Genomic DNA, 23,686 nt, shown 5'->3' with positions numbered 1-23,686 from the left:
CCAAGCACTACTTTCCTTCCCTGGGTAGCCTTGAGAGACTTCAACAATTTCCTGGTGAACACAGATCCAAACACAGTTCACAATTTCCTGGTGAACACACCCCTTGGATCTTAAAACAAGGAGAAATTAACCATCCCCTCTCCTTTCTCCCACCAACTCCTGGTGGATCCAGATCCAACTCCCTTGGATCTAAAAACAAGGCAAAATCAATCAGGTTATTTTAAAAAAGTCTTTTAATTAAAGAAAAGAAAGATAAAAGAAAACCCTCTAGGAGAGATTAGCATATCAGCTACTCTCACAGACAACAGATTCCAAACACAGAGGATGTTCCCCCTGGGCAAAACCTTAGTTACACAAAAAACCCCCCAAATACCCAGTTTTATTCTTCCTCTAATTGCACAAGACAGGTTACAAAGAAATAAACATACACCTATTTACTCCTTTCTAAAACTTACTACTCTAATAAGAGGCTGGTTCCTTGCTTTTGAAACATCTTGTTCCCCCATTGGTTCCTCTGGTCAGGTGTCAGCTAGACTAGGTGAACTTAACCCTTTACAGGTAAAGAGACATTAACCCTTAACTATCTGTTTATGACATAGCTCACAAAAGCTTATGCCCAAATAAATGTATTAGTCTCTAAGATGCACAAGTACTCCTTGTTCTTTTTGCTGATACAGACTAACCCGGCTACCACTCTGAAATATTTTAAAGCTATCTAAACCCTTTGACAACTTCATATATTTCAGCCTCTTACTATGAGCTCTCAAAGACCACTGTGGTATCTGAACATTTCTAAAGTGAGGACTTCAAGGCTGTTTAAGGGTTTTGGATACCCCTTTTATCTTAAAATTAGTGGGAATTTGGCCTTCAAATCACTTAGGTTGTTTTGAAAATCTCAACCTAGCATCTGATTCCAAAATCCTCCACTCTCCAGAATATGAATATGATAACAGGGAGCTCAAAGGTATGAAAATTTCAATCATGGTCTTGAATTTTTAATAATGGGCTCTTTAATCTAGCACAGAAAAGGTTTAATATGATTGGCTGGAAGTTGAAGTGAGAGAAATTCAGACTGGAAAGAAGGTGTATATCTGCGTATTTTTGACAGTGAGAGTAATTAAACTATTGATACAATTTATCAAGGCTTGCGGTAGATTCTTCATTGCTGATAATTTTTAAATAAGTATTGGATGTTTCTCTAAAAGATACTCAATCCAAAACTATTTTTGGTAGGTTTCAGGTCATTTTTAAGGTTTTATTTGTTTTTGGTTTTTTGTTTTTGGTTTTTACTTTTTTCAAATGAAATACCATTTCAAAACAAAAAAAGTTAAAATATTTCATTTCAAAGCAGCTGAAATAAACAATTTAAACTTTTATCAATTTTTTTCTCAGATAAAAGAATTCACCAAATTTGACCTGAATTCACAAATAATTTCAATGCTCTTAAAATGCATTTTTCATTGAATTTACTATTCACTAAAAGCTTTTTGCCTGGCTTTGCTGCTCCCTAATTGCTATTAATTTTGATGGAACTGAGGCTCTGTCTCCACTAGAGCTGGAAGTGTAATTCCCAGCTGGAGGAGACACACCCACGTGAGTTCTGATGGAGACCTAGGTACGACTCAGTGGGGTTACCCCTCCCTCTGCTCCTGCCGCTGCAGCACACCAATATTCATACTGTGCTAATGCGGCTATGTCTCCTCGAGCTGGTAATCTGACCGTCCTTCTCCAAGATAGATATATCCTAAGGCTCTTACCTTGCCTTAGTTGCTTTTGAAAAGCCCTTTATGTGTTGATCTGCATCTTTAGGTGCCTAAATATTTTTTTTAATCTGTGCCTAATTCCTTTAGGCCCCATTTGAAAGTCTCCACCATGGACTGTAAATACTCTGTTGTTTGTCCATACAGTGCACACTAGAATGAGGGAACAATGACAAAGATGATGATGGTCTCAACAAAAATGGTCTTTGTAATTCCTGGCCTGAACTAATTAGTCAGGGACAAATTGCTGGGAACATCACCAAACTTGTGTCTTTCTGCGCTAATCAGTTCTTACCTTTGCAGTATGATGAGACTAAACTATCTGAACATGATGATTCCTCCAAAAAATGGGAAAAATCCTTACCCAGTCTATGCGGCAATAGAAGCAAACCAATTGGGTAAAGCAGGTGAAAACAGCCCAGGTAAAAAAAAAATGTTTTTTTTTTTGCATAACCTGTCAACTCTCTCTCTCTCTTGCTCTCTCTATTTTTCAATCGATTTTTTTATCAATGACTTTACCAAAATGGTTATTGATGTTCATTTTCCAAAAAAGCTTAGGTTGTCAATAATGAAAAAATCCCATAATTGTTTCAGTAGTGACTTTGAAAACTTTTTCAATACAAATGTCTATCAAAAAGTTTGTGATAGATCAGTATTTGAAAATGAAAAGAACCTTGAAAACTTCAGAAAGTGTTTGTGAAATTGTTTGCCTTTTTGTTTAGCTCTACAGTTAAATTTATTACTTAGATTTGACTCATTTTTCCTTTATACCTTGGTCCAAGTTAGGGATGGGTGGTTGGAGGGTGGGTGGAGAGGGGCTGTGGTTGTCACAAGAGGAATTCTGGGATATACAAGGACAGCACATGCAGACTTAGGAGGGAAACAGCTGATAGAGGAAGTCACTATAAAAATGGCATGAAAATGACTGTGGAATGAAGGTACAGACTGCAAAATTAGGTGAGATTCACTGGTGGAGCAAACAAATTGAGGGCGTGGGGGACTGAGAAATTATTGCTATCAGCCAAGAAAGGGACAACAAGGAACTGGCTCTATCTATATTTCACAGGAACCTGGTTTGAATTCACCCCCCATGAATCTGGCTTTCCCAGCCTGGGGGCATTTGTGTGCACCGAAGACTTGGGAAAGAAAATCAAGGATGGGAATTCGCAAAAGAGGGATGAGAAAAATATCTGCTACCTGCAAGGTAAGCTTTGAAGCCCCTTCTTCTTAGCTGATTGACAGATATGTATAGTAACCCTTCTGCCAGGTGGAGTTGGCAGTAGCAGGGGCTGGGTTCAATATCCAGGGGTCCCTCTTAAAAATATAACACAGAAACTGGCTCAAGCCCCACCCAACAATCTGGTAAAATTACAAACCACCCCTGGGTGCTTCTAAGAGGCAAAATTTCCCCTCTTGCTGGCACCGAGCCTGTATATAGCAGAGAAACTTTAGTAAAAGGGGAAAGGACCCCGGCATTAATTTGGGAAACACCACCACTGTGATTCGAACACATTCTGACCATGAGCTAAACTCCCTCTCCAGAGTAAGTTGGGGCAGTGTCCTGAGCCACCGTTTCTCACCTTGCCGTGAACAACAAACAGATGTTCCTTTTAACACACACTGCCCTCTCCCTCCACCTCACACTGCTCACAGCTGCTGTCCTTGGTCCCTGAAGACCCAGATTTCAGAGGGTGTGTTCACATGAGCTCACCTCTCAGCCAGGGAGAGAGCAGGGTGGGGAATGTGGAGCAATACCTCAGTTGCTGCTGTCGCTGCAAATGGCTCACAGTTGCCGCCCTTCACTCTGTGCCCCTGCTGTCATTTCTCATGCCACAGTTCACTGCACCCCTTGCCATTGTCTGCTCTGTTGCCGATGGCCCTGCGTCCTCACCATTCTGCCTCCCCACTGTGACCTCTGTGAGTCGGTCTCTTGGGGTTCCACCTGGCTCCCAGTGACTTCAGCAGCTAGTGGGGGAACTTCCCTGCTAGGGCAGACTGGGCCGTCTCTTCCCCCAAACACTGTCCCCTAGCATCCCTAAGGCTGAGCACTTGACCTGATTATCAGTGATTTAGCTCTAGCAATCACTTACCAAAACAAAACGCTCTCAACTGAGCCTAATCAGCTCTACATTTAAAAAGGGGAGAGGGCAGGTCAAGTGTTGCCTAGGACTTTTAGACAGAGCCCACCCCTCTAAAAAGACCAAACTGTCCCCCCTCCCCACACCCTCTACTCACTGGGATCTGGCATTGGAACCTCTGCTTAGCAAGTGCAGTTCAGTTCATTTGGGCTTGACCCCCGCAATAAGGCAGGGTAAGCACAGTTCTGCTGCCCTTTACTGATACAATCACAATAACAACATTTCGTGATTACTGAAGTGATTTGTAACCCAATACCAGACAAAATTGATCACTTGGCAGGATACCTTGGCAGATTAGGTGTGTTTATGTCCTGGAACCTTTCTTCCCTCCAGCTTATCACTTGCTGCAAGGGAGAGCTCATTCAGACCTTGCTGATAGATAGGTAGATAGATAGATAGATAGATATTGCAGGTCCACCCTGTTATTTGCAATGCAGCATATTATAGACCTATTTGGAATGTTTCAACCCTGTAGGTCTCATCCCAGTCTCAGAGCTCTCTTCCCAGCTGCTTGTATCTACCCAGCTTTTCTTCCCCTCCATCTTCTTTCTGTACCCTCACCCCTATTTCCACCTCACTCATGACATTCACTCACATGTAACTGCCTTTGCTCACCCTTAGCTCATATTTTCTTCAACCCAGTTAGCTCCTCCTGAAACATGGTTAGTTTTTGTATAGATAACATATCCCATCCACAGATCTAAACACGCTTTTCAAAAGTTTGGTGAGCATCAACATACACACTTACAGAGAAGGAGGACTGAGTCATCGAGAGGGGAAATGGCTTTTCTAAGGTCATAAAGTTTGGTAATGGAAGGTAAAGGAATAGAAGTCAGGTCTCCTATGTCTAAGCCTACTGTCCTGTCACTAGAGCTGGAATTTTCTAAGATCCCTAGGATAATTAGGAAGCCCAACTTGCATTGAATCCACTAGAATTTGGACACCTAACTCCCACAGTTTCCTTTGAAAATCCCAGCGAGGAACATTCACCTTCCTATTAGTTAATATCCAGTGTTTGCATGTCTTGGACTTTTATATTTATTTATTTGGATTGGGAATTTCCAAAAGGTTTAAAAGGATTAGGCAATTGTGTTGACGGGAAGGGGAATTTTCAAAGGGAGAAAGGATAGTTATGTACCCAACTCCTAAACAAATTCCATGGGCTTTGAATTTGTGATTTGTTGAAAGGAGGTAAGTGTTTTAGGAGTATAAGGATCATTTGAAGTCAATGGGTGATGTGTGCTTCTAAGTCAGCTAGGTACATTTTAAATCACCTCCCTTATTCACTTTGAAAATTCCAGCTTCATTCATTCATTCATACAAATTTGTACTACACCAATCAAACACAGCCCATCCTAGACTCTGGGTACTTTTGACAGTACTTCAAAATGCATCTCCTAATGGAAGACAAATCCAGCAATTAATTATTCTTAGAAAACAAACAAACAGACAAACAAACAAACAACAAACATTCTAACTCTAAGGATAGTGAAGCTCTGGAACAGGTTTCCAAGGGACTTTGTGGTGCCCCCGTCACTGGAGGTTTTTAAAGAAGTTGGACAAACATCTGTTAGGAATAGTCCAGATTTACTCGGTCATGCCTCAGTGAGGGAGGGTGGACTAGATGACAACTCAAGGTTTCTTCCAGCCCTACATTTCTATGATCTGAAATAACAGTAAGCCTAGCAGGATTTAATACACCCACTGTCAAGACCACCACTGCCTCTTGAGGCTGCCCTGTCTCACCTAGTTCTCAACTCACTACTGGGCAGGAATGTTCCAAAAATTATCAAATGCTCTGGGCAGGGACTGTCTTTCTGTCTTGTGTCTGTCCAGCACCTAGCACAATGGGGTCCTGCTTCATGGCTGGGTCACCTAGGCAGTGTGATACTGCAAATACCAATACTCATAATTAGGATTGGTCAAATGTTGGCATTACCATTCCACAGGAAATCTGAACATTAGTTTCTATTCCGAATCAGGACTAAAACACATAGTTTCAACCTTTCCCACAAAATGATTTCCATTTCAGGTCAATCGAAATGTTCCACTTCTGTAAAAAAAATCAAAATGTTGCCTTCCTATTTCTACTCTTTAAATGTTGTCTGTTATAGTTTCATTTACATTGTATTATACAATCCAATTAATTTGGAAATGAAAGATTATTTCAAAATGAAACATTGAAATGTTCTGTTTTGATAAGTCAACCTGCCTCATTTCACATTTATTTTTTAAATGAAATTTTGTTAAAAATCAACAAATTCACATAGAAAGTTCAAATTTTGACAAAAGAATATTTGCTGATTTGAAGAATATTACATTTGAAATTTTTGACCACCTCTACTCACAATAAACTTTTTCAGTTATGGATCAATATGTGAACAAAGTTGCAAAACACATAACCTATGAGAGACTGGCCTGCGAGTGCCTCATTGACTTTTCTGCTAATGGGGCTCCTATCCAGGCAACTCCTTACATTATATTGAAGGGAAAGGCCTTGATGCTTTTCTTAGCTGCTCTATGGTAAATAAGGTCTTTTCCTTTCTTGTTTTCAGGCTTATGGGGAAGCGCCCTTGGAAGTATGGATGCAAACAAGAAATATTTAATAGGTACTGACATTTCTGTGTGTTGAAGGTAGGGTCATCAGTGGAATCGGAACAGGTCCCAATGGAGGCATCACCACTCCATTCTATAGCAATGATTCCAGTGCCCGACTCTTTATCACAATGATACTGTCGTGTGTCAAACAGCCACTGTATTAGCAGTAGCCTAAAGTAGCTCATAGGTGTCTGCCAGTTGTGGGTTGGGTTGGATTTTCAAGGGTGCCAAAGGAAGACCGAGCACCCAACTTTCATTTTTTCCTTTCATAATCTCCAGCATTCCAGATAATTTCCAGATTATTATAGCTAGGGCTGAGATTTTCTTAATTGATGAGGGGATTTGGATCCTAATTTCCATTAACGTTGATAAGAGTTGAACATCATCTAATCTCATGCTTCGGGGCTTCAGCCAGCCACTGGCAGCAATCAGGAAGGAATATCTTCCCTTATGAACAATTGTAATCAGTTTCATATTTATTTATTTTATTTATTTATTTTCCCACCACTAAAGATGGGATACAGGTGGGGTAGGTCAATGTTCTGATGTGGTACTGAGAATCCTCTTTTTAAATGCCTGGTTGGTGAGTCGTGTTCAGAGTCCAATTGATCACCAGATTTGGGGTCAGGAAGGAATTTCCCCCCAGGTTACACTGGCAGGACCCATGGGGTTTTCTAACATTTCTCAGCAACATGGGTTGTGGGATCGCCTGCTGAGGTTATTATGAACACATCTCACCTAATCATTCCCTGCCATTGCCAGGACCTCTGCTTCAGGTGCGCCTCAATCTTTCCTGTTCTCTACCTGTGGCACATAACAGCTCAGTCTCCTGAGCAGTGCCTTACTTTAACTGAAATTTCTATGTGAAATTTCATGGCCTCTTGATCTCAAACTATACGAATCCATGGCATTATGAAATTCAACTCCTTTAGGCATCCTTGAAACTCTCAGTTTAGATCAAATCCTGATTTCAAACTTTAATCTGATTTTGCCAAAGATTTAGCTTTAGGGCAAATTCTGCCAGTGAAGTCAGCGGAGTTACTTCTGAATACAGCCACATCAAACATTTTGACTAAAGAGTTTTCCACCAGAAAATCATATTAAAAAATTTTTGTGGGAATGTGTCAATTCCGAGATAATTTTTTGATGGAAAATATTCAAAATGCCTTCAAAAACCAAAATAGAGTATTTTGTTCTGACCTTATCATTTATTCAACTTTATCTTTTCATTTGCTTTTAACTTTTATTTATTTTTTTAGCTAGGTAGCTAAAAATATCATATATACCTTATATTTTGTATTATATATGTATAGCATTTTCTATTAGCTTATAATGGTTCACTGTTGTTGAAAGAAAATATTTTTAGTAGGGTCATTTTGGATAATTCTGAATTGAAATATTTCACAATTTCACTTCTTCAAGATATTTAGATGTTTTGATCTTTTCTAAACCAATTTGAGATGAAAACAAATCCCAGAGGTTAGAAATTGTATTTTCTTACCCCACTCTCCTTCTGAGTTACACTACCAGTTCAAATCATAACGAAATCAGTTTTACATTTTTGTAACCCACAATGTGATTTCCTATGGTTAGTATCCTTAGCCTGTGAGAAAAGACTTATAACACACGTGTTCTGTTTTCCATTGGCAAGACCATCTTAAGGAAAAATTCCGAAAACTCAGAGAACATCGGTATGCAGTAGGTAAAGCAGGTGGGTCATTGTATTTCTGGAATCATGGGCTGTTTTTTTTAAGAACTCACCTTGACTTTATCTTGACATGACTCCAATGACGTGAAGAGAGATAGTTCTGATCTGCACCTCTCTGAGAGGCTACGTCCTTCACTACAGCCTCCCTGGCCCCCCACAGTGTGGACACAGCATACGCTGACAGAAGGAGTTTTTCTGCCAGTATATGATTAATAGTTCCCCCAACAACATTAGCTACATTGAAAAATGCACACTCTTCCATCTCATAACTGCATCTACACTGAGGTTTTTTTGAGGGGGCAGAGTGGAGATGGCATAGCGAAATGTGTGTTTTTTCACTCCATGACCAACATAGGATGTCGCTTCTACAGCTTAGATCAAGCCAGAGGGGAATCAAGCCATATCCATTAATGACATATGTGATTTTCATGGGTCTCATTCCCCCCTTTGTAATGAATGTAACACTCATAGTTTTCTGTTGACAAATGCTGCCTCGAACAAAATCGCCCTTGAAAGCTCATATGTGACCTTCTCTACATGGGAAATTTTTACCCGTTACCCAGCTATCGGTATACCAGAATAACCCTCATGTGGACACTCTCTGTTCTGGTGTAAGTGTGGTTTTCTCACATTAGCTTAAACCATTTTCATTGAGATATAAGCTAAACAAAAAAAAAAAGGCAGAAATAAATATCTACAAGAAAGTCATAGACTACAAGTCCAGAAGGGACCATTGCGCCCCAGTAGTCTGACCTCCAGTATAACAAAGGCAAAAGAAGGTCCCTAAAATAATTACTAAGAGCAGTTCTTTTTAGAAAAAAAAATCCAATCTTGATTTAAAAATTTCCAGAGATGGAGAATCCACCGTGACCCTTGGGAAGTTTTTCCTATGGTTACTTACTCTCACTATTAATACTATATATATATATATATATATATATATATATATATATATATATCTATATATATATATATATATATATATATATTATATATATATATATGTATTCCTTACTTTCCAATGTGAACTTTGTCTAGCTTCTATGTCCACCCATTGGATCTTGTTATACTGTTATAAATATCTATAAGTAACTACATGGGGAGCAAATCCAGATGATTTCCCAAGTTCTCTTATGGCCTGTATTCTACTGGAGGTCAGAACAGGTGATCACAATGATCCTTCTGGCCTGAGAAGCTATGAATAGTAATGAAAGAGACCTGCTCTCCTTAAGATTACTATCTCGCCCCCACCTCAGTCTCTCTCATATCCTGGGTCCAATGCGGATATAACAATACTGCCAACAACAATGAAGTCTAATTAACATTAATTAATTTAATTGTTTAAATCACACTAGGCACCTGTTTTTTAAATTTAGGCATATCCATACCTTAAAAATCCTGGCCAAGTGTCCAGTTCCATTGGTGCCTTTGAAAGTCTTCACCTTACGTCATTGCGATGTGATTTTCAAACAAGATAAGAGAGTTAGGTGCCCAAATGCCACTGACCTCCATGGTTACCTAACTCCCTTAGTATTTGTTCTAAATCTCAGCCTACGGTCCAGATTTTTAAAGAATTTTTGGCACCAAATGGGATTTTCAAAAGCATCTAGGTGATTATCTTACATTGAAACCCATGATTTTGAAGCAACTAGGTACTTCTGAAAATATCACTAGGTACCTAAATACCTCTAAAAGTCTGACCCTAACTGACTACCCAAGGCCAGACAGGGAGTCAGTGGGGAGCCAGGAGAAGAGCCCAAATGTTTTTTCTGATCTCCCTGTGGTGGGAGGTTTGCAAGCAGAAGGCATTCCAAAGATGTCCCTGTGAAGTCCAGCTAGTTAAAACTTTTGCAGAAGGAAAATTCTGACATTTCAAATTTAATCCAGAATGAAACCAAACAATTTCAAAATGTTTGGAAAAAGTATTTTCAGATCAATCAAAGCTTTCCCTTTTGATAAAGTGGACATGATTTGTTTTGGTTTAGACTTTTAAAAAATGTGACCTTATATCCTATATAAAATAAATATTGAGGGCTAAAATTGAAACACTCCATTCTGATAAGGTACATTTTGACCTATCAAAACACTTTGTTTCAATTATCTTTTCACCAAAAAGAATGTCATCAAAAGCAATATGTTCCAAATTTCAACTAAATTGATAAGTTCCAATTTGTCAAAAATCAACATGTTCGCATGGAAAGTATAAATTTTGACTAAATGGCCATTTTTGATGCAGAATGTGCTGTTAGGAAATTTGTAACCAAGTCTACTGTGAAGTCATGAAGTTCAGGCTTCCTTCCCAGCCCTCATCACCAGCCCTAATCCCAAAATTGAATTTGTTAACTTCTACTTTGCACACAGCTTGCTGTATTCAATGGAAGACATTTCCTTAGATACACCAAGGTGTCCAGAACAGGTTGTCTATTGTTCTAAAGGGGGTTCTGGGTGTCTCCTTAGCATGCACCAGTCCCAAGCAGTTATACCCTGAATCACAGAGCACTGGACATGAATAGGAATAACCATTCACTAGCGAGATCCAGCAATTGCAGAACTGGCAGTGTAGTCTGAGCTGTGACTTATAGACTCATAGACTCATAGACTCATAGGTCAGAAGGGACCAATCTGATCATCTAGTCTGACCTCCTGCACAAGGCAGGCCACAGAACCCCACCCATCCAATTTTATACAACCCCTATCCCAGGACCGAGTTATTGAAATCCTCAAAAATGGTTTGAAGACCTCAAGCTGCAGAGACACCACCAGCAAGCGACCCGTGCCCCACGCTGCAGGGGAAGGCGAAAAACCTCCAGGGCCCCTGCCAATCCGCCCTGGAGGAAAATTCCTTCCCGACCCCAAATATGGCGATCAGCTAAACCCTGAGCATGTGGGCAAGAGTCACCAGCCAGCACCCAAGAAGGAGTTCTCCGCAGCAACTCAGTACCCATCGCATGCAACATCTCCCCGCAGACCATTGAGCAGACCTGTCTGGTGGTAATTCAAGATCAATTGCCCAAATTGACGATCCTATCATAACATCCCCTCCATATACTTATCAAGCTTTGTCTTAAAGCCAGGAAAGTCTTTTGCCCCTACTACTTCCCTCGGAAGGCTATTCCAGAACTTCACTCCCCTAATGGTCAGAAACCTTCGTCTAATTTCAAGTCTAAACTTCCTAATATCCAGTTTATACCCATTCGTCCTCGTGGCTACATTAGTACTAAACTTAAATAATTCCTCTCCCTCCCTAACGTTAACCCCCTTGATATATTTATATAGGGCGAGCATATCCCCCCTCAGCCTTCTTTTGGCCAGGCTAAACAAGCCAAGCTCTTTGAGTCTCCTTTCATCAGGCAGTTTTTCCATTCCTCGGATCATCCTCGTAGCCCGTCTCTGAACCTGTTCCAGTTTGAATTCATCCTTCTTGAACATGGGACACCAGAACTGCACACAGTATTCCAGATGGGGTCTCACCAACGCCGTATACAACGGTACTAACACCTCCTTATCCTTGCAGGAAATACCCCGCCTGATGCATCCCAAAATCGCATTTGCTTTTTTAACAGCCGTATCACATTGGCGACTCATAGTCATCCTGCTATCAACCAGTACCCCAAGGTCCTTCTCTTCCTCCGTCGCTTCCAACTGATGCGCCCCCAACGTATATCCAAAATTCTTGTTATTAATTCCTAAATGCATGACCTTGCACTTTTCACTATTGTATTTCATCCTATTTCTATTACTCCAGTTTACAAGGTGGTTCAGATCTTCTTGAATAGTATCCCTGTCCTTCTCCGTGTTAGCAATACCCCCCAGCTTCGTGTCATCCGCGAACTTTATTAGCACATTCCCGCTCTTTGTGCCAAGGTCAGTAATAAAAAGGTTAAATAAGATCGGTCCCAAGACCGATCCTTGAGGGACTCCACTGGTGACCTCCTTCCAGTCCGACAGTTCACCTTTCAATACGACCCTCTGGAGTCTCCCCTTTAACCAGTTCCTTATCCACCTTACAACTTTCATATTCACTCCCAGCTTTTCCAATTTAACTAACAGCTCCCCGTGCGGACCCTGTGTCGAACGCCATTACTGAAATCTAGGTACAAATTATATCTCCCGCATTTTCCCTGTTATCTAAGTAATCCGTCACCCTTCTATACAACAGAAGTGAGATCAGCATTGGTTTGGACACGATCTACCTTTAGTAAATCCGTTGTTGCAGTTCGTCCCAATTACCATTGAGCCTCTACGTCCTTAACTAACTACTTCTCCCTTAAAATATTTTTCCCAACGACACTTACCTACTACAGACGTCAAGCTAAATCAGGCCTATCATTAACCGGAATCACTCTTTTTCCCTTTCTTAAAAAATAGGAAGCTCACAGTTATGCAATCCTCCAGTCCATACGGACACAACACCCGAGATTATACGGATTGCTTAAAAATTCTCGCTAACGAGGCTCAGCAATTTCACCAGCGCCCGTTCCTTTAATATCCTACGGGTGGAGATGTCCGGGCACCTCCGACTTCGAAACCCATCAAAGGCTGTTCAAAGTAGACGGCCATCTACCTCAGTTGCAGTAATATCCACTTCCATATCCACATTCCCGTTTATCATCCCTCCATCATCGCAAGGTTCCTCACTAGTCTTATTAAAAACCGAGGCAAAGTACTTGTTTAGATGTTGGGCCATGCCTAGGTTATCCTTAACCTCCATTCCATCCTCAGTGTATAGCGGCCCCACTTCTTCTTTCTTTGTTTTCTTCTTATTTATGTGGCTGTAGAACCTTTTACTATTGGTTTTGATTCCCTTTGCAAGTTCCAGTTCAATGCGGCTTTTAGCCTTCCTCACTTTATCCCTACATGTTCTGACCTCAGCAAGGTAGCTTTCTTTACTGATCCTGCCTTCCTTCCACTCCCTGTAAGCTTTCTGCTTTTGTCTAATCCCCTCTCTGAGTTGCTTGCTCATCCAGTTTGGCCTGCAACTCCTGCCCATGGTTCTTTTCCCCTTTCTCGGGATGCAGACTTCCGACAGTCTCCGCAGCTGTGACTTAAAGTAATTCCAGGCCTCCTCCACATTTAAATCCACTAATTCCTCCGTCCAATCCACTTCCCTAACTAATTTCCTTAACTCTTTAAAATTAGCCCTCGAGAAGTCAAAAACCCTAATCGCAGATCTACATTTGTTTATCCTTCCATCTAGTTTGAACTGAATCAGCTCATGATCACTCGAACCAAGGTTGTCCCCTACCACCATTTCTTCTACGAGGTCCTCACTGCTCACCAACACCAAGTCTAGAATGGCATCCCCTCTCGTAGGTGCTTCAACTACTTGATGAAGAAATCCATCCGCTATCACATCCAGAAAAATCCGACCCCTATTATTCGTGCAAGTACTCGTCCTCCAGTCTATGTCCGGGAAGTTGAAGTCCCCCATAATCACACATTTCCCCTTTGTGTTTACTTCATTAAAGACATTAAAGAGGTCTCTATCCATATCCCAATCCGATCCCGGCGGTCTGTAGCACACCCCAAGCACTATCTCAGGGGAAGCTCTAGTTGCTTTTTTACCCAGCGTGATTTTTGCCCAGACGGACTCCGTGTTATCCATTCCATCGCATCTTATTTCGCTACATTTAATTTCATCATTGATGTACAAGGCTACTCCCCCACCTTTGCCTTTCTTCCTGTCTTTTCTGAACAGCACATAGCCTTCAATACCCGTGCTCCAGTCATGAGTACTATTCCACCAGGTTTCGGTAATCCCTATAATATCCGGCTTGACTTCCTGCACGAGTAACTCCAGTTCCTCCATCTTGTTACCTAGGCTCCTCGCATTAGTGTACAAACCTTTTAATTTTCGGGGTTTGGCGTCAGTGACATTCTTTCCCCCGCCGTGCACAAACTGTCTGCCACCAGCATCACCCGTTACTCTGGTTTCTACTCCACTATTCCTCCTTGGATCAAATCTTGGGGCCACAAGGGTATCCCTGCTCACTTTGTTTACTTCCCTCTCCAGGTTATGTTCTGGCGTGGAGATCTCCCGAACATTTCCCAACCATCTCCCCCAACTTTCTAGTTTAAAGCCCTCTTGATGAGGTCGGCGAGCCTCCATCCTAGAATCCTATTTCCCTCCTTGCTGAGATGAAGTCCATCCTGAGCAAACAGTCGTCTATCCGTAAATGCGTCCCAGTGACCGTACATACCAAAGCCCTCCTTATAACACCACTCCCTGAGCCATCTGTTGATCGCCATAATCTTGTCCCTCCTTCGTCGCCCCGCTCTAGGAACCGGCAGAATCCCACTGAAATGGGATTCTTCTTATGGGCTCCATCCACCATTGCAACCCAACTCCACATGGAGTTTCTTGAACTGGGATCCTGAAAGTCTTCTAGGAGTTGGCCAGAGTGGAGTTATGGGCGAGGAAGAGAAATTTAAACTTGATGCAAGGGAGAGCTAAGGGAGTTCAAACAGGGTGTTGAACTAATCAGGTGGACAGGTGAGGATACTTGAATTTTTGATGGGCTGGAGGGTGTGTGAGGTGGTAATCAGAGAGATGGGAATTCAACAATACTAATGGGCTCTTTGTTTGCTTCTTATAGGAGTTCTACAAGGAGTGTTAGCTTCTGTGCCTTTTGTTGGTAGGTGGACTTATCCCAGTAGACAAAGATTGCCTCCTCAGAGCTTAGTCAGCATGAAACCTTAAACCAGCTAACACTTGTGCATGGGGGAAATTCCCCCTACCCTTCTTGGCTTGTACCTCTGGAGAATCCAATGACTGCAGGTTTGGCAGCGTGATTGTAGTTACTTTTCCACCTTCAGTGCCTGACAGATGGAGCTGAACTTTCCTTGAGAGCTGTAGGCCCAGGACCAGATGGGATGATGCTTAGTAGTGGTGGGTGCATTTATCCCAGGAGGCCCAAATGACCTCCTCAGAGCTTAGTCAGCACCAAGCAGCTGAAACCCCAAACCAGTTGCCAATTTGGTTGAACAACCATTTTTCATTCAATAAATAAAAGAAAAATCGTGAGAAGCCCACATCGGCCCAGGTAGCTCACAAACGGTAAGCCAGGTGTCATTGGGAGGTGAGTTCTAACCTCTACTCTCCTCCTTCCACTGGCGTAGGGCCTGACATTCTAGGACAACAGGTACAGACAGATTCCACAGCCAGGTGTCTGACCCTACACTGGCTGTTGCATCCCTCCTCTCAAGAGACTTTGGGCACTGGGGACAAGTCTTTCCTCCTTTCATCCCCAGGGGCTTACAGGACAAACAGCTGCCTGCTGGCCACATTATATTCTTTTTCCTCCAAGGTACTGATTACACTAGTGTACTTCATCGGGGTATCCTCCTCCTCCTCCAGGAGCTTCATGTTCGTGCCTCAGCTGGGGAAGATTGCAAGAGAATCTTAAGGCAGCTGAAGGAAGTCCTGAAAGGCAAGTGAACCAGCAGGACTAAATTTACCTCCTCTCCCTGTGTCTAGTCATTTAGAATGAGATTTTCAAAAGGGGTCCAAAGTCTATTTCCTTTGGTGCCTTTGGTAATGCCAGCTCCCATGAATTGCTGTGAATGAATTGTGGCATGCTCATATTCCATGACAAACTATGACATGTATCTGTGCCAATTCTTTTACAATCCTCAGGGCTGTTCCACACAACCCATGGATGAGGGAAAAAAAAGCAGCCTGAAGGGAATATAGGACCACCAAATCTATATGCATTTTAAATGGGACCCAGAGGGGCACCAAAACTGCCTTACACTCCCCATTTGAACCTTCCTGCAACCCTAAACATAGTCTAATAAAACTTCCCCTGTTGTCTCCTAAACCCTTGTTTCATCCATTATTTATAGGCAGAGGAGAAGCAAGTAATTCTAACCTGAAGTGCCTATAAAAGTTCGTGAGACCTTTGATTTGAAAGAGCTGGTAAAGAGGAGAATGCTGGAGTTTGACAAGTGAACTGCCGACTCAATCTGTATATTTTGAACAAAGTTGCCCTTGAAGGCAAGTTTTATAGAAAAAATTTCTCAGATAGTAGATGGCGGCTTTCTCAAAGCCATATATCCAGCGTCATTGACTTTCCAAAAATTATTACCAAGCTCCCGAGATGTGGGAGCAAAGAACTAGATGTAGCCCTAAACAGGTGAACAGAAAATTGGTCATTTAACTATTTCCCTCCATAATTCATTATTTCAAGTGTGTCATCTCTTTCTTCTACTATTTCTCCCCTCACATTAAGAGGGAAAATCAAAAATTTATGATAACCAGTATCTGGTTAAAGGTTAGGAAACAAAGACTAGGAATAAATAGTCACTTTCACAATGGAGACAGATAAATAGTGGTGTCTCCAAGGATATGTGCTGGGACCAGGCGCTGTTGAACATATTCAAAATGATCTGGAAGAAAGGGAAAAAAAGTTTAATGGCAAACTTACTCGATGATACAAAATTACTCAAGATAGTTAAATCCAAATCAGACTTACACAAGGGACCTCACAAATACCAAGTGATAGGACAATGAAAATTACAGACTGAAATTCAATGTTGATAAATGCAAAGTAATGCACATTGGAAAATGTTATTCCAACTCTATATGATGGGGTCTAAATTAGCTGTTACCACTCAAGAAAGAGATCTTGGAGTCATTGTGGATAGTTCTCTGAAATCATCCACTCAATGTGCACCGGCACTCAAAAAACAACAACAAAAAAACAAACAAAACCCCCAGAATGTTGGGAATCATTAGGAAAGGGATAGACAATGAGAAAGAAAATATCATATTGCCTCTACATAAATCCATGGTACGCCCACATCTTGAATATTGCATGCAGTTCTGGTTGCCCCATCTCAGAAAAGATATATTAGAATTGGAAAAGGTTCAGAAAAGGGCAACATAAATGATTAGGGATATGGAACAGCTTCCGTATGAAGAGAGATTAAAAAGAGGGGGAAAGTTCCACTTGAAAAAGAGACAAATGAGGGGAGATATGACAGCTCTATATAGTCATAATTTGTGGGGGACAAAATGAATAGGGAAGTGTTATTTACCATTTCACATAGCACATGAACCAGGCGTCACCCAATGAAATTAATAGGCAGTTGGGTTCAAAAAAGAATTAGAACAGTTCATGGAGGCTAGGTCCATCAATGGCTATTAGGCAAGATGGTCAGGAATATAACCCAATGATCTGGGTATCCCTAAAGCTCTGACTACTAGAAGCTGGGACTGCATGACAGAGTCAATAAATTGCCCTGTTCTGTTCATTCCCTCTGTCCATTCATATGTTCTTATGTAAAGACCTCAGGTCCTTTGCCAGTGTCTCCTAACACTGACATTCAAAAAGTTCAAGCTTTGTAGCCATTAACACTAATTGTCACACCACACGTCAAAATATATAAAGTAAATATACTTAAATCAAACTGGGAATTCCCAGAGTGTTCTTGCCAGCAAGTTAAAGAAGTATGGGCTAGATGAATGGACTATAAGGTGGATAGAAAGCTGGCTAGATTGTTGAGCTTAATGGGTAGTGCTCAATGGCTCCAAGTCTATTTGGCAGATGGTATCAAGCGGAGTGCCCCAAGGATTGGTCCTGGGGCCAGTTTCGTTCAATATCTTCATTAATGATCTGGAGGATGGCGTGGACTGCATTTCAGCAAGTTTTCAGATGACACTAAACTGGGAGGAGTGGTAGATATGCTGGAGGGTAGGGATAGGATACACAGGGACCTAGACAAATTAGAGGATTTGGCCAAAATAAATCTGGTGAGGTTCAACAAGGACAAGTGCAGAGTCCTGCACTTAGGATGAAAGAACCCCATGCACTGCTACAGATTAGGGTCCAAGTGGCTAGGCAGCAGTTCTGAAGAAAACGACCTAGGGGTTACAGTGGATGAGAAGCTGGATATGACTCAGCAGTGTGCCTTTGTTGCCAAGAAGGCTAATAGCATTTTGGACTGTATAAATAGGGGTTTTGCTAGCAGATGGAGGGACGTGATCATTCCCCTTTACTCGACATTAGTGAGGCCTCATCTGGAGTACTGTGTCTAGTTTTGGGCCCCACACCACAAGAAGAGTGTGGAAAAATTGGAAAGAATCCAGTGGAGGGCAACAAAAATGATTAGGGGGCTGGAGCACATGACTTATGAGGAGAGGCAGAGGGAACTGGGATTGTTTAGTCGGCAGAAGAGGAGAATGAATGGGGATTTGATAGCTGCTTTCAGCTACCTGAAAGGGGGTTCCAAATAGGATGGATCTAGGCTGTTCTCAGAGGTAGCAGATGACAGAACAAGGAGTAATGGTCTCAAGTTGCAGTGAGGGAGGTTTAGGTTGGATATTAGGAAAAACTTTTTCACTATGAGGGTGGTGATGCACTGGAATGGGTTACCTAGGGAGGTGGTGGAATCTCCTTCCTTAGAGGTTTTTAAGGCTAGGCTTGACAAAGCCCTGTCTGGGATGATTTAGCTGGGAATTGGTCCTGCTTTGAGCAGGGGATGGGACTAGATGACCTCCTGAAGTCCCTTCCAACCATCATATTCTATGATTCTATGAAACTCAAATGAGTTCTCAAGCAATATTTTTCATGTTTTTGCCTCTCTGTAAATTTCTGTTATCGTAGATGGGATTTTTTGTATCCACGTGAGTGTCCTATGAAATTGACATTTATTGATAAAAATCTAATCCTTCCAAGCCTAATAATAGTTTAGAAAGAAGTAATCCCACAAAAGACGTAGAGACGCTGAATAAGAGTGCTTAACAGTTTCAGGGCCAAATTTTTAAAGGCATTTAAGCCTGGAGTGGGATGTCTAAAAGTGTCTAGGCACCTAACTCCCACTGATTTAAAAATCCCACTAGGTGCTTAAATATTTCTTTTAAAATCTGGCCTGGAGGGAGTTAGCTGTAATTTAAGAGAACACAAGGGCATTTAGAACTTATCCTGAAGTCATACAATATTGAAGGATTGTGGCCGTTAAGTATCTAGCAGCCTTAGAGGTCTTTGAGTAAACAAAGGCTAGTCCTACTTTTGGAGAAAGTAAATTCAGTTACCAACTTTTTATTAATGATCAACAGAATTGTTGACAGTACAATTTATTTATTTTTTACAAGCATAGTAAGAAGCACAATGTCAGGTGTTCTAGGTCTGGTAATTCAACCAAGTATAAGCAGTATATGCTAAAAGAGAATATTTTTCATCAGTTAATCCATTTGTCTTGATTTCAGAACAAACCCCAACAGTCAAACTTTCTCTGTGAAAAAGAGCCTGGATGTTGTGGATTCCCTGATCCAAGCAGTCTGTCTGGCCAAGCCCATTCACGCCCAACCACTGCTACTCTCATCAACCCAGCCCCATTCCAAGTCCTGTCATACAAAATGGTCCTCGTTATAGCCTGCGAAAATGAAAGAAACATCCATTTTGTCATGGGGGCTGCACTTACTCCTAAAAGCCCCAGCAAGTGGGAGTCCCTGCATCCTGGCAAGCATCAGTGTCAGTAAGTGGTATGAGGAGGCTAGAAAATCAGACAGGCTGAGTCCAGCTTCCCCTGCAAGCATGGATAACCTTCTGTGATGTGATATGTCCCTGCTAGAGGTAGCACTATGTACCTGAGGCCTTTTTATCCTAACAATACCGTGCTCTCTGCCCCTATCACCACCTACCTAGCATACTGATGAGGAAGAAGAAATCAGTCTGCAGACTTCCCCTAGCTATTTCATGTGTTACTTATTTTCAGCTTTGATTTTTATTGTGATTTTTCTTCGCCTAATAGAATATGTATGGAGTGTATGGCAATTGTTATGGAAAACCGTGACCTGTATCTGCTACTGGATATGGGGGTACACCAACAACTTTCTGTACGCAGATAGTAAGCAAAATCCATTTGAATTGCACTTTCCCCATTTGTTTCTACATCTGCAGTATGAATTTTCCTGTTTTTCAAGGTTCTGGTTTGACAGAGAATAGATTAAATAGAAAGTAATGAGAAAAAGGCAGCCGTGCTGTATAACGGGCATAGAAGGCAGCAGAGGGTGAGAGACAGGAAAGGGACAGCTATACTGTGTAATGGGTTGCAAGGGGCAGCAGGGAGTTGTGGAATGAAACAATTTTAAAATTTCAACTCTTTTTTTGTTGATATTTTTCATTTTTTGACCAACTCCAATTGCCTTTTTGAGTGTTCATGGGAAGTAAATAAAGAAACTTCATATGAAACCTGAAGGGAATGTGGGGCTTTTGTTTGACAGATAATTGTCAGTGAGCTGTTACTGTGTTTGCCCCACTCTGTTGTGAGCTAGTGTATTTTACTTTTGTAAAGTAAAAAAAAATCGAACAGTAGAAGTGCTGGATATTAATATGATTTGGAATTTGCCCTGAGTCAGAACTTCTTTATAAGGCAGTCGAGATTCTCCTAAAATGGAGACTTACCAAACGCTGGCTCAAATATGTGTTTGTTGTTGATGCCCATGTGTCACTGAGCTGGTTTAGATACTAATTTCACAAAAGTAGAGCTGAGGTTTTTCAAGGAGCCTGAGGGCAAGGTTTTAGTGCCTAAAGATATTGATAGACATCTGGGGTTAATGAGATTCAGACACCGAGGCCCAGATTGTTAAAGGTATTTAGGAATTGATGTGGTCAGCACTGCAACACCAAACTGATTTAGGACTATAGACGGCCAATGGGATTTCGGCTCCTAAGTGCTCAAATCCCTTTGAAAATCTCCAAAATCTGTTAAGTGCTGAGGGCAGAAGTACATAAATACCTTTATCAATCTGGGCCCTCGGAGCTTCTGAATACCCACTAGGCCTCTCTCTGTATCTTTAGGCAGCAGCCCACCTTTGCAAGTCTGGCCCTTTGTGGTAATTACAGAAGCACGCAAGCAGGGTAGGCACCTAACTCCCACTAGTTTCAAATGGAATTCGATGCCTGACAGTGACCATGATGGGGGACTTCATGCCTAACGGCTAGAGCAGGAGTCACACCAAGTGGTGACAAAAGGCATCAGTAGCCAGGAATTGGAGCCAAAGGTCAGTGCCAGAGTCAAAGGCAGGGGGCCAGTGCCGAGGGTCAAATGCAGAGTCAGAGGCCAGGAATCAGAGTCAGTTACCTGGAGCAAGGCAAGGTGGGAGCAAGGCTGGGCACAGGACAGGAGCAGGTGCTCTCCCAGCCAGGGGTGAATGCTTTGAGCTGCAAGCACCCTGCCACTGGTCATAAGAGCAAGTCTGCAGATCCACACAGCCAGTCGGGCTGGTTGGGCTAATCAGGCGCACTCAGCGGGGGCCCAATTTTGCTGGTTAGACTGCTGTGGGGGGAGAGGGGGTACTATTAAGCTAGCATGTAAGCAGGCTAGCTCTGGGGCCTTACTCTTGACAGAAATGCCTTAGATAATCCCCACTAGGAGTTTATCTGCCAGCTTAGGCGCCTTCGAAAATGAACATGGAATTCAGGGGATTTGGGCACCTCACTAATTGTGACCCCCTTGGAAAAATCACAGCCTAAAACAATATGTGGATGCACGTTCGCAGGTAAAGCCCAATCTACCTGGATTGACCAACAAAGAATTCATCCACTTGATCGATGCCGGCATTGCCATAAATTCCGCCCTACCCCCTCGTTCTGCGCCCAGAGAGGAAAGTGAAACTGATCCTCTCCTTCGACTCAGCGTATGGGGATCCTTTTCGAGGTAACTTTTTCTTATTATTGTGTATTGTCTCCCAACACTACAACTAAGGATCAATCACTGCACAAATACCCAGGACTTGGCCTATGACCCAGTGAGGTTACCACTGTTGTTAGCAGCAGTCATTTGGATTCCCGGAAGGTGCTGTCGGGGATCACAATTTGAGATGGGTGGGCTGTATAGGATCCACTGGGGAATATTTATCTTATTCTCTGCAAGATCGCTCTGGGTTTGGAATAAGCGGCATGTGACCAGTCATGACCTCTCTTTCCCTTTGTATATCAAGGAAGAAGAGGAAATTCCTTGAAGTTCAGTTTACTCTGTGTAAAAATGGCAACTGCTTACTCTCACAGATACGCTCCTGTGTGTATCACAGTCCTAGCTGATGTGCTAAATGACAGTCATTGGATCTGACCAAATTGTTATTTTCTGTTAGCACCCAACGAGCCAAGAGCACTCTCAGCAGGATGAGACTAGGGTCAGTAAAAATGTGAACTAAGTTCCAATAACTCAGTTAGAACTCTGCAAAACTCGCTAACCTCAGCCTCACATATCACCAATGCTCCATAGGTGATTATTGTCTCTCTCTAGGGCTGCAGCTACTATAACACTTTGCTACTTTGATTTACATGGAACAAGAGTTTTCCTATAGGTGAATTTGTAAAAAACAAAACAAAACAAAACAAAAATCAAACTTGTGCTTTTGGAGCTGAAGTTCTGGGTTTTTGATTTCTGTTCATTACCATGGGCTGAAGTTTTCAAAGCCACCTAAAGGATAATTTTTAATGGGAACTGGACATCCAATCCCTTAGGAGCTTTTGAAAACCCTCAGCCACAATATATGCTTTTGCTATACAAAGATTTCTCATTACAGAGATATGGCAACAGGTCACGTCTGGTTTCCATGGAGGCCCTCGATTAGTCAGTTCCTTAGAGGCTCCCTTGGGAATGTTTTGTACACTGTAGGTTTAGGGGTATTTTTAAAACGTCTAGCCTGGCCATATTAGTGACATCACGTTTTTTATAGTGGGAATGATCATTTCATTTATTTATTTATTTTTTAAAATCACTTTTTCCTCCTTCCCAGACCATTAAGAAAATCTGCCAAGTACTGTGAGGCAAATAACATCCCATTTCCCGAGATAACACAGAAGAGATTAAGGACATTGATAACCCCTCTGATTGCTACATCTTCAAAGGAAAAGATGTTCCTACCGTCATGCACTTCCCTCTCTTCAACAACAAAATTGTCCAGGTTACTTTAATTGTACAGCTCTCTTCTAAAACTCTATGGGCTAGATTCACAGAGGGACTTTGGTGCCTCATTGCTGGTTTAGCTACCTAAATGTCAGGATCAGGCCTCACCGGGAATCACAAAACCGCTGCTTTAGCTGCCACCAGACTCTATAGGAACTCTACACTTGCTCAGGGCCTAAGATTTGCAGAAAAAGTTCTCATCAGTGTATGTGCTTCTGTCTCTGGGCATGTCCACTGCTGCCCCATCCCAGGCTTCCAGATGCACGAAGAGAGGCATTTCTCTGCCTCACGTGGCTGGTGGCAGACATGCTGAGGCATGGCTTGCAGGATCAGGCCCCTGTGTGCTCTCTCTCAGGGTGTGAGAATGCCAAAACCACTGGGCAGGGGGATATTGTGATGTGGGAATCTCTCAGTATCTCCTGTGTAGCTGTCCAGTTTGGATAAATAATTGGAGAGTCAGTGGAGCAGGGGGACTGAATGCTGGGGCCCCCCACAACCCGTGTAAGTGTCTGTAACACCAGGCTATACAGTGTCTGTCATCACAGCTGAGAACCCCCAAGCAGAGA

The 23,686-nt window shown here is 42.1% G+C and overlaps 1 pseudogene; it reads left to right on the top strand.

Moving 5' to 3' along the window:
- LOC127042683 (cytosolic phospholipase A2 gamma-like) overlaps positions 1 to 23,686 on the top strand; it is a 46,541-nt pseudogene that overhangs the window by 15,214 nt on the left and 7,641 nt on the right.

This window comes from Gopherus flavomarginatus, unplaced genomic scaffold (assembly GCF_025201925.1).
Source record: "Gopherus flavomarginatus isolate rGopFla2 unplaced genomic scaffold, rGopFla2.mat.asm mat_scaffold_90_arrow_ctg1, whole genome shotgun sequence".
Classification (NCBI taxonomy): domain Eukaryota; kingdom Metazoa; phylum Chordata; order Testudines; family Testudinidae; genus Gopherus; species Gopherus flavomarginatus.
Note: the sequence above shows the minus strand (reverse complement) of the source record. Positions and strands in the feature narration are given on the sequence as shown.